Source organism: Mauremys reevesii, linkage group 3 (assembly GCF_016161935.1).
Source record: "Mauremys reevesii isolate NIE-2019 linkage group 3, ASM1616193v1, whole genome shotgun sequence".
Taxonomy (NCBI): Eukaryota; Metazoa; Chordata; order Testudines; family Geoemydidae; genus Mauremys; species Mauremys reevesii.
The window spans coordinates 119,720,287-119,736,422 of NC_052625.1; the positions used below are offsets into that span (position 1 = coordinate 119,720,287).

The following is a 16,136-nucleotide window of genomic DNA, read 5'->3' on the forward strand; positions in this document are numbered from 1 at the left end:
TTCTGCTCATGCTGCTGGTCACAGTCATGAGTGGTGAGCGCAGCTTTACAATGCTCAGGATCATTAAAACAGATCTTCAATCAAAGATGGCTGACAAGAGACTGGCATCACTTGATATTACTTGAAAATGCCATTGGCCAGTCTTTGATTCTCTCTGATGCCATGCTTCAGTTCATGAGGGCAAAGGCAAGAAAAGTGACCTTTTGAACTAAAAGACTAGGGTTAACATTTTAAGGCTGTCACCTACCGTAACACTATTTAATATTGGTCCACAGTTCAATTTCTTGATGTTAGTACATTTCAGGTATTTGCTTATATATGGCATGAATAAATAAAGATTTACAGATCCTCACATGTAAATTTATCATTTTATCTGACAGGGATAAATCATGAATTCAAATCATGCAAAGTCATGAAATGGGCTACAAATGCATTAAAAAGTAAAGTATTCAAAAGTGGAATGCACAGAAAATGCTCCTTGCCTGTGGTGCCATTTAGTCTAGGGCTGGCCCTGATCAAAGGTCTCCTCAATAAAAGGATAAAAAACATCTTTTCTGCTTCCCCTTATAATCTCTCCAAACTCATTGTTTTGACCCCAGAGACAAGACAACCTCCTCTGGCTTTGGTCTCCCATACTGATTTCACATCCTTCAGTCACTTGTTTCCCTGTTTACTTAATATGCAAATAGCGCTGTCTGTGTGTCAGCTTATCCAATATCAGAAGGCTAGGCAGACAGGACAATCAACATTCCTGTGTGTGAGAGAAACATGTTTATCAACCACGCCTGGTTACATAGTTTAAACATATTTTATTACATACCTATATTTCTTGCATGACACCCGTACATACATCTTGCAATGCTGATGGCAACCAGCTTTCAATTTGTTATCTTACACCACATTCTTTATAGGTAAATACTATGACCACACTGTGCTTGGTACAATGAGTTTGTCAGGCCTGAGAGGTGTTGTAGTTACATGACAGTGAATGCTTTGCCAATTGGCATTGAAGTGCTCATAGGGTCTCCAGGCACTACTGTAATACAAACAAGTATCAATAATAAATAAAAATAGGCTTTGGAAGTTATTCTCACTCAGGATGCTGAGAAACTTTCCTGCAGAAAATGGGAATTTGTGCTCAGCATCTGATAGGAGCCTCTCACAGGTCCCCAGTTTTCAGATGTGCTGCTGAGTGTGCGCACACACACACACACACACACGCACATTCTATGGGATCTCACAGAATTTGTAGGTACTCAGCCCCTTGGAAAAAGTCATGTCCTAGCACAGGAGTGGGCAAACTATGGCCCAGGGGCCATATCTGTCCCTTCAGATGTTTTAATCTGGCCCTTGAGCTCCGATCAGGGAGTGAGGTCTGGGGCTTGCCCTGCTCATGCTATGGCTCTGCACAGCTCCCAGAAGCAGTGGCATGTCTCCTTTCTGGCTCTTATGCATAGGGCAGCCAGGGGGCTACACACACTGCCCCCACCCAAGCACCACCCCGTCAGCTCCCATTGGCTGGGAACTGTGGCAAATGGGAGCTGGAGGGGAGGCAACTGCAGACGGGGCAGCATGCAGAGCCACCTGGCCACACCTCGACATAGGAGCCAGAGGAGGGATATGTTGCTGCTTCCGGAAGCTGCTTGAGGTAAGCCCCACTTGGAGCCTGCACCCCTGACCCCCTCCTACACCCCAACCCCCTGCCCTAGCCCTGATTCTCCTCCTGCCTGATAAGCCCTTCGGTCCCAGCCCAGAGCACCCTCCTGCACCCCCAACCCTTCATTCCCAGCCCCACAGCCTGCACCCCCAGTTGGAGCCCTCACCCCTCCCATGCACCCCAACCCCCTGCCCCAGTCCAAAGCCCCCTCACACTTCCTGAACTCATTTCTGGCCCCACCCCAGAGCCCTCACCCCCACCCCCAATTTCATGAGCATTCATGGCCCGTCATACAATTTCCATATCCAGATGTGGCCCTCGGGCCAAAAAGTTGGTCCACCCCTGTCCTAGCAGCACCGGGCCCTGTGTGCAAGTGATAGGACTTGTGCTTGCAAACTTACTGGCACAAATACAGAGGCTGTTTTGTGAAGTGTTCATCTTTGGTTGTGAAGAGGTAGTGAATGTTTTTGCTTAACTGGCTAGCAATTGTGTCTTAGATTGTTCACGTTCCTGGAAAATACTGCACCTATTCAGTTGAAAGTTGTTCATAAGGAAAAGCCGTATGTGTAGTTATATATTCTTTTAACCTGTGGTGTAACATGTATTTAATTTCAACTGTACAGACTAAGCCTAGAGTTCAGACTGAGGTGATCTTGTAGATTACATTTTGACTATATTTTAAGTACTATAGCCTTTAATGGGAAAACAATATTACTTGATAGTGTCCTTACTTGGTTTCAAAGTACAGAATATTTTATGGATTCTCAAACCCATTGCATTTGTTCTCCTAGTGCTGGGTATATGGGGATAAATATGTCTGAATTTATCTGGAGTTTCTTCTGTTTATCCTCAGATTGTGAAACCCTATAAATGCCCTGGTTTCATAAACAGTGTATAGCTTCAGTTGCTAAGATGTACAATATATGCCTGCTTAGAGACTCATTCATCAGGGCTTCATGTTACAGCAAATATTGTAAAATTTTACTCCAGTCCAGAGACCAAGGTCTTTTTCATGAACAATGGAACAGAGTCAAGCAGCATGAATCTGCCAGTGGCTCAAAGAATGAGTCAATTTTTTTGAGCCAATCCATAACACTGGATTCCAAGGCCTTTGTTATGTTACATCATGCCAGTCCCCGCTTCCTTTAAATCAAGGCTATGCCTCAGTCTTAATACATGTTAATTTGCAAGACTTCCATAGATATCCTATCCATACCTCTCAACTAACTTGAATCATAAATTATGTCCCTCACCCCAGGGTATTTTATTTGTCATACTGTAAGTGTGCACATTGCTAGGTACATTACAGCACACATACACATCCATAAATCAACACAACACTACTCCATGCCTACTTTCTTAATTTAAAAACTGTTGGAGACTCTAAAGCAAGCCTCGGATATATTGGCTGGAAAACAGTTGTTGCAGGCATGATAAAGGATCACAGAATCTTCATACAGTTAGAAAGGTTAAAAGGCTATTTGCTTGATTGGATGTAGTTTTTGCCAGTGCTGTTTGCACTACAGTCTTACAGCAACAGTTCCAAAGATAAATGTTTCATTTATCTAAATGAATAAATAAGTTTAGTGAAAGGTTTAGAAAGCTGACCTTTTCCTACTGCGCCAGCAATCACAATGACAGCAAAGCAGCTCAACACAATAAGGTGAGAGGGAAAAGCAGCAGCATGCTAGTTGATTAGGATGTATAATAATAATAAAACTGCACAAACCAATGCTAGTATTACTGATCCAAGTTCAAAGGGATGCAGAGGCTGCTGACACCTATGTAAGGGAGCTCCACAGCAGCATAACTGACCCCAAGAATGGTCAACTGGCAGATTCGGAAAGTGCCTAGTATTTTGTGGGCACTAGCCAAATCAAAGATTAAGGAAATGAGGTAGTTCCATGTTCAGGAAGAATACAGGTCTGTCTCATCTTACGCTGGGGTTACGTTCCACGGTCAGCGCATAAAGCGAAGCGTATAGTCAAAATTACATTGAGTTGAATGGCGGGCGGAATCTCCCGCACTACAGGAACAGTATTTAAATTGTTATTTTTCTCTTTTTTTTGTTTTTGCCAACCGTGTAAAGCTGAATTTGCGCATGTTAAATGCGCGTAAGATGCGACAGACCTGTAGTCCAGTGGTTTAGAAGCCAGCCAAGGACTGAAGGTATCAGGTTCAGTTCCCTCCACCACCACCACCGACTCCCTGTGCGACCTGTGATAAGTCATTAGGCCCACATCCACAAAGACTTAAGCATTACAATGCCTAACTTTTAGATACCTAGAAAAATCACTCAACAACACTGTGATCCACAAAGACCAAGTTAGATACCTAGACTCCCCTATAACGAATGGAGAGAGGCAGGCACCCTAGAATGCAAAGCACAAAAAGCCAAGCTAGCTAGTGGGAGATGCCAACAAAAGTGGTGTGACCTAAGCCCCTCCACATCACAGAGTTAAGTACTGGGCTAGAAGGAGGTGCCTATCTGTGCTTGCAAGAACCCTTCTCCTGGAGTCAGTTGCCTTAGGCATCCTAAGCTGTTTCTTGAGAGAACTCCTCACTCCACTCAAAACAGCTTGGGGAGGTGGTGGCAGTGATAGCCACTCTATAGCTTTGAGTGTTTACATGGGATGTGGGTGATCCAGGTTCAATACTTCCCTCTCTGCCACAGGGGGAGAAAGGAGTCTCCCATCTCTCAGGAGATTCCTGTAGCTCAGTAGTTAGAGCATATTCTAATGTGGGACTGCTTCAGTCGCTCATGTTGAAGCTGTTCTACTGTGGATAAATTAAAGAGTCAGTGGGCCAGAGAGACAAAGAGAGAATGACTCTACAGGCAAGTCTCATCTTAGGTGGGGGTTCGGTTCCGCGGTTATCGCGTAAAGCGAAAACCGCATATCACCAAAATTACATCCCTAAGCCCTTTAAACTCCGCCCGCAGCCGGGCCGGAGAAACATTTAAAGGGCTCCACCGGGCTCCCCTCTGCCCTTTAAATGCTGGCCCCAGCCCCGCCGCCAGAGCTGCAGGCGGGGTTTAAAGGGCTCCACCAGGCTTCCCGCCATGGTGAGGAGCCCGGAGGAGCCCTTTAAATCCCGCCCGCAGCTTTGGCAGCCGGGCTGGGGCTGGCATTTAAAGGGCCCAGAGCTCCAGCCTCAGGCCCTTTAGTTTGCCACAGGGGCTACCAGCCACCTCAGCAGCTGGGAGCCCCCTGGGTGATTTAAAGGCCCTGGGACTCCCAGCCACAGCTGGTGCCCCAGGACCTTTAAATCTTGAGGCCACGCCCCCCGCTTGAGGCCATGCCCCCACACTCCAGCCATACGCATATAGTTGAAATTGCGCATGTTAAATGCGCGTAAGTTGCGAGAGACCTGTATAGTCTGATGGTTAAGCTGTTAAAGGGAACCCAATCCAATAGACAGCCTCTGAGCATGCCCACTGGACTGGGCCCTGCAGCTCAATTAGGCAAAGCAGCACTAATCATCCCCCAGTTCACAGATCACCCTGGTCCTTAGGCAGAAGATAGGTGCTCGGACATTGGAATGAGGCAGCTATGAGCATGCCAAGAAGCAGAAACATGGGAGCCTACAGAACTTTAACAGCAGAATTGTGTTTAGGCACCTACACAAGTTTTGTGGATGGCTGTGGTGCCTAAATCTGAGGCAAAGGCACCTACATTCCTTTGTGGATTTGGGCTTTATCTCCATTTTACAGATGAGGAATGGAGGCACAAAGACTAATGTACTTCCTTATCTCACAGGGGTGTTGTGAGGATAAATAAACTGAAGATTGTCAGACGTAATGGGGCCATGTAAGTACCATTGTCATAGACAGACAGATAGATTGGGGGAGGAGAGGGATTATCCAACATAAATTAGCTTCTTCTCTTCGCCACTAGTCATCTGCTGGCCACTGCCTCCCATGCATGCCCATGACCACCACCACAACTCCATGGGGTAGCACCCCAGCAGCCTGTGGTGTTGAGGGAAAACAAAGAGGAATCCAGGAATCCCAGAGAAGATTGGGTGAGTCCAGATATGTTATTCTTTATTTGTAATATCATAGCACCTAGGAGCCTGAGTCATGGGCCATGACTCTACTGTGCTAGACACTGTAAAAACAGAACAAAAATATGATCTCTGCCCCGAGGCGCTTACAATCTAAGCATAAGACAAGAAACAAGAAGGATGCAGACAGGCTAGGAAATACAAGCAAACAATGAGACAATATTTGTCAGCATGATAGATTGGTGTGGAGACTACTGCCTAGCCACTACGTTTTTTGTAGGAATCACAGCCAAGGAGAGTTTTAAGAAGGGATTTGAAGGTGGATAATGAGGCACCTTTTCAGATGTTTAGGGTGAGCATTTCTCTAGTGTGAGGGGCAGCACAGGAGAAAGCACACAGGTGCTTGTTCGAAAATTTAGCAAGTGGGCAATGGAGGCTGGTATCATGGGCTGACCAGAGGAGAGCATCAACAGAGACAGAGAGATATGGTTGGGATTGACGGTAAAGACCTTTAAGAGTGAAGACAAGCAATTTATGTTTGATGCAAAAGAGAAGTGGGAGCCAGTGGAGGGATGCAAAAAAATGGGTGACATGCTCAAAGTGACAGGCAAGGAAATTGATCTTTGCTGTAGAATTCTGAATGGGTATGAGTAGGGCAAGATTGCATTGGTCAAGGCCAGACAGAAGGCTAGTGAAACAATTGACACGTGAGCAATCACGTGAGATCAGAGCTTGAGAAAGACTTTTAGTGGCAGGGAGGATAAGAAAAGCTGTAACTTAGATGTGTTATGCAGAAATAATCAGCAAGATTTGGAGAGAGCCTGAATGTGAGAACCTACAAAGAGGTCCATGATTGCAGTGCTCTGAGGTGTCCATTTCTCAATTGCCAGGGAAAGGGAATGCCTTTGGGCCTGATTAGTCCCCCAGTGTTGAGCTGACAGCTCTAACAGGATATCTATGAGATCTGGGGGGCATTTGGCTTCCTCGGTGGCTCCACACCTCTCAATCAGCTCAGGCAAAACTCCAGTGCTTTTACAACTTTGGTGGAGCCACTACTTCACAGCAAGCCAGGGGTGGGGAGGAGGAGGAGGAGGAGAAAGACAAGAGGTAGAGTCAGAAGAGAACACAACTGAGCAGTCACAAAGCAGCAATGCTGCTGGTGCTCAAAAGACCTTACCTCTTTGCTCAGAGGCTGGCTTCGTACCCTTAGTGGAGCAGGATGAGGATATGGCCTTATATTAATCAATACCATTGTGTGATTTGCTTGTTCAGGATCTGCTTTTGAGTAGGTTTGAGGTAAATATTTCACTGATTTCCCAAATGTTTGAATACAGCATTGTTCTACACTGGTCTAAACTGCTGTGAAGCATTGTACGCTGAAGTTGTCATGATCTACCCCAAAGGGAAAGAGCTGCATTTCACCAGTGGGTTATGTAAAATATGTACACCAATAAGAAAAGCAAGTGTGTGTGTGTGTGTGTGTGTGTGTATTTATTTGGGGTCCCTCAAGGGAAAAAAACATTATGTAAGTGTAATTCACCATGAATTATAATATCTTGATCCATTTAATGATCTTCTTCTAGCCAGAAAATGGCCGGCTACAACTCTGAACTCCACCTTGAGTTTATTAGGCTGGTTAAGGCGACCACTGATCCACGTTTACCAGCATCACCCCCACCTCAGCTCTGCTGAGCCCACTGTTTTATCCTCTTATGAAGCTGAACCATGGGACCCCTGTCAGCCTAGAGCATGTGTCTACAACAGCAATGCTCTACACTCTGCCCAGCACCTCCAGCTGACTCTCAACTGCTCAGCAGAGCATGATCTCTGCCTATCCCTGCTGAGCTTGAGAATAGATGGGAGGAAATAAGCAGCAGCTCTTCTTGTTGAGTCAGTCACACCCCAGTGCATGTCCTCATGGTTCTGATCTGTAATCTGGATAAAGGAAGGCATGAGGAGAAAGAAGAAGGTTAAGCATTTGGGAGCATAAGAATAAGATGAAGTACCGATTGGGAAGAGAAAAACATTTTGAAACTGAAGTGAGCTTTATAAGAAGTTTTTAATTCCACCAGCAAGGTGCAGTTTTATCATGTTACTGTAATTCATAACAGTAAGACACTTAAAATTCCTATGAAATCGTGCAGTTTTTCACCGCTACATTTGTCCCTCTGCTAATTAGACTGCAGCCATGCAGACAGCTGTCAGTCAAGTACAGAAAAACAGAGTGAGAGAAGTCTTGTTATGCTGATTTTAAACTACAGTAAAGAGCACAGAAGAACTTTTTCTCTTCTCAAATGATCTGGTAGGTACTTCCAACATACAAGTGAAGTGCCAGATTCTGTAGCAAGCCTCTGAATACAAAGTGGGCCCAAGAAAGAGGGTGGGGGAGAGACACAAGATGCTTTCCCTCCCTTGCACCTTTCACACAGGGGCTGACCGCTATTGCAGTCTCTGCACCGTCCTGAGCACTGTGATTGCTCTCTGGTAGCACACCCTGTAATGTAAGCCATACCAAAAAGGGGCCGTTGTTCCTTCCCTTTCCTATGCCTCAGCTTCACAGGAGAGAACATGGGGCTACCCCAATGGCATGTAGGAGATGAGGTGCCTTCCCTCTCTCTCTACACCTGAGAGCTCCAGGAACCGTATGTGGCATTCCCACTGGACCAGGCAACTACACATCTTCCCAATGCAGGGTTGTGGATAACAGAGGGAAGATGGAGATGTTCTGAAAACAAAGGCAGGTGATGAACATATTAACCAACAAAAGTGTCTTTCCCAATCTCTTTCTGTTTGTGTAACAAGCAGAATGGCAACACTACAGAGCCCTGCTGGAGGGAAAAGGTGAAGGACTAGGGAAATGGTACCCACGTCCCCTTTTTAGCTGAGTTCCTTGCGATAATCTGGCCTACTGTAGCTAACATTATCCCTCTACACTCTTCTTCCCCTCCATTCCATCCTATAGCTCCAAATCTCCCTCCCGCATGTCCCACACCATCTCACACTCAAACTCTGCCTTATATAAACACTATGAGCAGCTGAATTTTATAAAACAACTCTAAAACCCCCAAAGATTTTATTTGAGGTAGGACATTCACTTGTCAAAAGTGTCAGAGGTGGCCTCTGACAAAAAATAATATGACAGTAAAGGGGTCAATCAAGATACTTTCAGTGCAATGCACAATATTTAATTCAGAAAAATGGCCATCATTTCACAAATCTCCAGCATGTAGCTCTGCCATTATTTCTGTGACTCTCTCAAAGGAGGAGAGTTATAAAAGTGTGATGTCTCATGAGAGCACTTATAATATATCTTTACTGACTTGTCTTTTAAGCAGGAAGAGAAAAACCCATTTATGAAAACTCCTTAAGGCAAAGAATTACCTGACTTTAGATTCAAACTTTTCATTTATTAGGAAAGATGTAGAAGTGTCTTCAGGCGCTGATGTTGCTTGTTCTGAGCAGTGGAAGTGAGGAAGCCATTCCAGGGGAAACAAGCTTCCACTTTGCCACTGCTAATTTTAAAACAGTGTAGTGTATACAAAGTCACACCCGTAGCATGATCTACAGGTTATGTATGATTTATATTGGTTACCTAACAATTCCTAATGATCACTCTGAGGTTTGACAGGTTCTTGTCCCAGGATCAGGGCTAGTATTATTAAAATTACTATAGTTGGGAACCCTAATGTGCACTCTCTGCCGGTCACCGGTCCCGCGGCTCCGGTGGACCTACCGCAGGCATGCTTGCGGAGGGTCCACTGGTCCCGCCGCTTCAGTGGACCTCCCGCAGGCGTGCCTGCAGAGGGTCCGCTGGTCCCGCCGCTGCACCGAAGCAGCGGGACCAGCGGACCCTCCGCAGGCCGCCCCAAGCATGCGCTTGGCATGCTGGGGCCTGGAGCCACCCCTGTCTACATCCTCCTCCCCCAACGTCCTATAAGGTGAGGGAAGTTCAGTATCCCTTGCACTCAACACCAAGGGAGGGTACAAGGACCAGAAGGTGCCCATTCCTACACCTTTGATTGTTATTGCACTGCATCTGTAAGTAAGCTTTCTGTGTTTCTCCCCCCACAGTGTTATCAGCCCGTTGCCCCAGGTTATCTTATCTTTGCTGTCTGTGTGTTTGTGTGCATAATAGAACAATGGATTGAGGAGAAAAGGCTCTTTATTCATTCAACACATGGTGGTTCGTTGAGGTGGAATTTACAAGGGAGAAAATGTAATGGAAGGGACAGTTTGGTAAGGAACACCACAGATGAGGGTCACGTTATTCTGGCTCACTGTGGAGACGCAGAGCCCCTCGATGTGCTCTTCTCATTACCCTGGTGTCTGGCTGCTCAAAATTGGCTGCCAGGCAATCTGCCTCAACCCTCCACCCCGCAGAAACTTTTCTCCCTTTGTTTCACAGATATGATGGAGCACACAGCAGGCAGCAATAACAATGGGGATACTGCTTTCACTGAGGTCTACCCTAGTAAGCAAACACCAGTGACCTTTTAAATGTCCAAAGGCACATTCCACCACCATTCTGCACTTGCTCAGCCTATGGTTGAACCGGTCCTTACTGTGATCCAGGCTGCCTGTGTATGGCTTCATGAGCTCTGGGAGCAAGGGATAGGGGCTGGGTCTCCCAGAATCACGAGTGGCATTTCAACATCATCAATGGTTATTTTGCGGTCTGGAAAGAAAGTCCCTGCTTACAGCTTTCTGAACAGACCTGTGTTTCTAAAGATGTGTGTGTAGTGCACCTTTCCCGACCATCCCACGTTGATGTTGGTGAAACAGTCCCTGTGATCCACCAGTGCTTGCAACACCATTGAGAAGTACCCCTTTTGGTTTTATGTACTCTTTGGCAAGGTGGTTTGGTGACAAGATACGGAACGCATATCCCTCTGTTATCCCACTGCAGTTAGAGAACCTCATTGTGGCAAAACCATCCACTATGTCCACCTTGCCCAGAGTCACTACCATTCTTAGCAGAAGTCTATTGATAGCCCTGAAAACTTGGATCAGAACAGATCCCACGATAGATTTACCCACTCCAAATTGATGCCCCACTGACCAGTAGCATTACAGAGAAAACATTAAACACAATACATAAGAACCTATATGCATACTAACAAGCTTGCCAGAGGTCACCCCATGACTCCAACAAGGGCTCTGACCAGAGAACAGTCCCTCAAACCCCAACAAGGGTTTTTTCCTGTGATCAGAAATTTATTACAGCAGTTAGCTCAGAACAAGTTCCCCAGTGAATCAATAAGTTACTCCTTCAAGCTATTTGGGTCTTTTGGTCCTGGAAATAGATAATTCATAGACAAAAGTCCCCTCCCCAGGGAAAAGCCTCAAAAGATCAGGTGTGGAAGTGGGCATTTGTATCCCTCCACATAAGTATTTCCTAGGAAACCTACTCAACTAACAGTTCATTCTTGGTCTTAGCCTATTGTTTAAAAAGAGAGACTTTTAATGCTCATAACACTTTCCAAGGTTTACATTAGTCACGTCTCCCAGACAAATTACATATAATCCCACACCACCAGAAACATTTGAATTTTTAATACAAGCTCCTAAAATACTTAAACTTAATTCAATAAGGTTTGACATAATTCAATAAGGTTTGTCCAGGATATTGCAGGCAATTGCCATATCTGTCACTACATTGCTGGAGGGAATATATATTCTACAGTGAGGCCCCAATTCACCAAGGTACTTAAACACATAAGCAGTTCCACTGACTTCTCAGCACATGCTCAAAATTAGGCATATGCTTAAATTCATTGCTCAATCAGGGTCTTAATGTGCCTTTTTGTTGTTTTATACAGTACATTGGTTGGGGAGTATATTTTATTCTGACTAGAATGTTGTTCATCTCTTGACAATTCAGTTTAAGACAATATATTAAGTCTGCAGAGACTTCATGGCATTATATTGAAATAGAGAATGAGCAGAGCTTCAAAATAGAATATTTATCCCCAAAACAGTAATTTACTCACTTGTAATTTTTTATCCTATTTACTGATCTTTAAGATGTGTTTGAATAAGTGATTTCCTTCCTTATTGCCCAGCTTCTTTTTCTGTTAATCCTGAAATGAAAACATTTTTTTTCTTAGGCAGCACAACTCCATGCTTGGCAAATGAACCTAATGTTACAAATTTATCATTAAGATTACACTGAAAGATCAACAGCAGCAGAGAAGATGAACACTGGGAAGAAGAGACCCTTATTAAAATACAAATACATTGGATAATAGCAAACCTGGTGGTAAAGTGATGTGACCAATGGAGAAATTTAAGTTTAAATCTCATGTGTTTAAGTTATTTCAAAAAGTGAACAACATCTTAAAGTTATAAAGCCAAATCCTGCCTTATACTTTTTATTCCAGGATAATAGGGAGTCCACTCAGTTTGAAATCAATGGAGTTATTCTGGATTTATACCTGGATAATAATGATCAGAATTTAGCTTGTATGTTTGCACTCATTTTTCCTGGTCTTGGCAATAATGATGGTTGTGTTCTTTTAATTTTTTTTTCTGATTGCATTGAATTTTTTTTGTATTTTTCTTGAAAAATAATCATTTTTAAATTAAATCTGTTTTTTTTTTAAAAGAATTTGATAGGCGAGGACAGATGCGCAGAGTTATCCATAGATTTCCACCACAATTTAAACCACCACATCCATCCATCCAACTCTCTCTAGAACATTTCCACACTATCATCAACTTCCTGGACACCACAGTCAGCTTCAACAATGAAACAAGATAGACAAGAAACCCATGGATCACCACACTTATTTTTACAAATCCAGTAGCCACCCCTAACACACCAAGAAATCTTATCTACAGCCAGATGCTTAAATACCACCGACTATACCACAGAGAAGGAAAGTCCAGGATATATTCCTTAACATTCTTAAAACTGCCTTAATCAAACAAGGACACTCCACCTGAGAAGTGGATGGTACCATGGAATTGTATCAGACCTCCCAAATACTGAGAGAACCTGCTTCAATATGGGGGAGGGAGAGAACTCAGACTGCACACCCCTAATGGTCACCTATCCCCACATTGGAACCCATATGAGGTATCATTAAACTATTATGCCCATACTCATTGGGGACCACTTCCTGAAATAAATATTTCTTGAAAACCCTCCTCTGGCCTTCAAACAAACAATTTCCCCAACTTCACTAAGCTCATCATCAGAAGCAAGCTCCCCACAGACCAGAACACACCAACCCAAAGCAGCACCAGACCCTGCCATACGAGTTGCAAAACCTATAAACCTATTTCCACTGCTACAATGATCAATACTCCCTGCCCCTCACCCCTGCAACACACCTTTCAAGATCCATTGGTCCTGCACATGTGGTCTACCTCATCCGGTGCACTAAATGCCCCCAACAACAATTATGTTGTCACTATGCTCTTGAATGAACTCACAGAAAAATGATAAAGACAAAGACAAACATCTTATTGCCTGGTGGGTGACACATTTCACAAATATGATCACTCCATAACTGACTCCTCAAGTCCTTGTCCTCAAAGGAAACCTGCACAAAACTTTCAAAAGAGGAGCCTTAGAGCTTAAAATTCATATCTGTGCTAGACACTAAAAATCATGGTCTTAAAGACACTAGATTTATGATTTATTACAACAACCTGTAACCCACAAAACCCCCTCTTTGTCCTATCATTGCAGAAGTGTTAATTGGCCACTCACCTTCAATAGTCTCTTACAATAGATGATAACTACACAGGCTAAACAATCTGTTCCATTTTGTTCATAGCTGTCAAACTGAGTACCTCTCCCAGACCTGAAGAAGAGCCTTAGGGTACGTCTTCACTACCTGCCGGATCGGCGGGTAGCAATCGAATTCTCGGAGTTCGATATATCGCGTCTCATCTAGACGCGATATATCGAACTCTGAACGCGCTCTCGTCGACTCCGGAACTCCACCACCGCAAATGGCGGTGGCGGAGTCAACAGGGGAGCCGCGGACTTCGATCCCGCGCCGTGAGGACGGGTAAGTAACTCGAACTAAGGTAGTTCGACTTCAGCTACGCTATTTGCGTAGCTGAAGTTGCATACCTTAGTTCGACCCCCGCCCCCTCAGTGTAGACCAGGCCTTGTAGCTTAAGAGCTTGTCTCTTTCATCAACAATAGTTGGTCCAACGGTATTACCTCATCCACCTTGTACCTAAGAGACTACTGTCACTGAGATGTAGTATAGTCATCATCCTTAAAAGCATGCTAATTATTAAATAGAAAAATAGTACTCCTCATTATTGCAGCATTCCCTCAGTATTCCCCATAGTCAGTATAGGGAATACTGAAGTAACCTTTTTATAGTTATCAGACAAAAATGGCAGATTTTTTAAGGTCAAGTAACATACAGTATGAACAAATTAAATAGTATGAAAAATATACACTGTATCCTAAGAATATTGCCATAATGGAAATGAAGATCCATTATGGAATACAGCAGAAATAGCACTTTACTGCCAACATATTAACACAAGAGATCAGACACTATGGAATAACATCTCTCATCAATATGTCCCAAAGGTAACACACATTAGCCTTGCACACAGATTTGTAATTTACCATATTCACTTTTTTAGGGTAACATTACATATTATTCACTAATATTGCAAATTACAATCTGCAGCTGTCCTCTCTATGTCCCAAATGCAAAGTAGAGAATGGATCTCAGTCATATGTCGTGTATTTTGTGAAAGCTTAGAAATGTTTCAACCCAGTACACAGGCTTTGAGAGTAGCCCAAGAGTCCGTTAAAATAAGAGGAATTCCAGGAGAAACCCAACCTTTAAGCTATTTAAATATTCAGTTACCACCACCACCACATCATGACTACAGAAGCATTCACTTTTCCCAAGTATGGATAAAGTGGCTGAGAGAAAGCTAAAAACAAAAACAAAAAACACCAAAACATTTGCCCTAAACTGGAAATGATCCTAAAATAAAACTTCTGGCAGATCCAGAATTGTTCAGTTTTTTTTTAAGTTACTAGTTTTACCAGGTCCTTATCCATAAAGCTGGTTAGGAATTTTTGTTCAAAAATTCCAATTTGTCAAATGTGACATCTTTCACTGAAAAGTGCTTTTCAATTTTTTTTTTAAAAAACCTCTTTTTATAAAAAAGAGGAAATTGTCAAAAGGTTTCATTTTAAAATGTTTGAAATGAAAAAATCTGGTTTTCTGGTTCAAACTACTATTTTGTTTTGAAATTTAAACTAATTACAGTAAAAAATGGAAACACGTTCTGATTGATTCAAACCCACTTTTTTCAGATTTTAGGTTTGGAAAATTTTGAGATTTAAAATTTGTGTCTGTCAATACCTCAAATTTTTTCATGGGATGGGAAAAATGTTTTTTGCCCAGCTCTACCTGTCAGTATTAAAGCACCATTCTTGGGTGGGGGAGGAGTATTTCAGGCCCACTGATAATCAGAAAGTGCCTGAAATCCTGTGCACAAGAGAACATGATCAAGAGATTTCTATTTTGAACTACATTTTCTAGGTAACTTACCAATTCTAGGCAGAATAGGAAGAGAAGACTTATGATAACATATTGCTCTACAGAAGGGTTATTAACCTGCAACTGTCAATCCCAACAAATACTGGGAGAGATGCTAATAAAGAGATGGATTACATATACACAGCAGCTTTAAAAAGTCAGAAGACACTGAAAAATATCCCTCTCCAAGACACTTGAAAGGGGAACTTTTTGGTGAAGGGTCTGCTCTGATTTTAACTTGTGGACCCTTTCTTTGTACAGTAAGTTGGGGTGTTTAGTCACTATGGGTATGTTTATGCTGGAATGTAAACCCAGGGTTAAGAGAACTTGAGTTAGCAGACCCTAGGTTTGTTCACCTAGGGTTTGAGTGTCTACACTCTTTTGTACCCCCAGACTAAGAATTGTTGAACCCTGAGTACCAATCTGGAGCTCCAGTATCTACCCTGCATTATGTGGGCCTGAGTCCAACCACCCATATCCCAGACTATGTAGCAACCTCCCAACATGTGAGCACCCTAGCCCTTTGTTTCTGGTGCACTGTGGGAAAACTTGACTGTCCACCAAACTTGATTATCCAGAGGACAAAGAAATTTGGCCTGTGGGATTGCAGGCTACTTTTGGCAGACTCCCAAAACATGAGTCCAGTGGAGCTGCATCTACACTGAAAAGCAATAGGGTTTGAAGCCTGGGTCCCAGATTGACTCAGGATCCACTTCTATGGGATCCTGGGACCCTGTTTCTGAGCCCTGGATTAGTGTGATTTGTGTGTAGATGGAAAGGGTGATAGGCTTCAGCCTGAGTTCAACCCCTGGGCTTGCATTGTAATATAGAGTACCCTGTATTTTCTTTGGGGAAGAGGGGAGCCTATAGCAAAGTGTATTCACACCCCATGGAATGCCCCAATAAGGCCAGAGTTATGAGTGTTTCATCATCTGGGGACC

The 16,136-nt window shown here is 43.5% G+C and overlaps 1 long non-coding RNA gene across 1 annotated transcript in view; it reads right to left on the reverse strand.

The window, feature by feature from the left end:
- The window catches only part of LOC120400274, a 169,914-nt gene that overhangs the window by 78,889 nt on the left and 74,889 nt on the right, over positions 1-16,136 (reverse strand). The gene's annotated exons all lie outside the window — the stretch shown is intronic.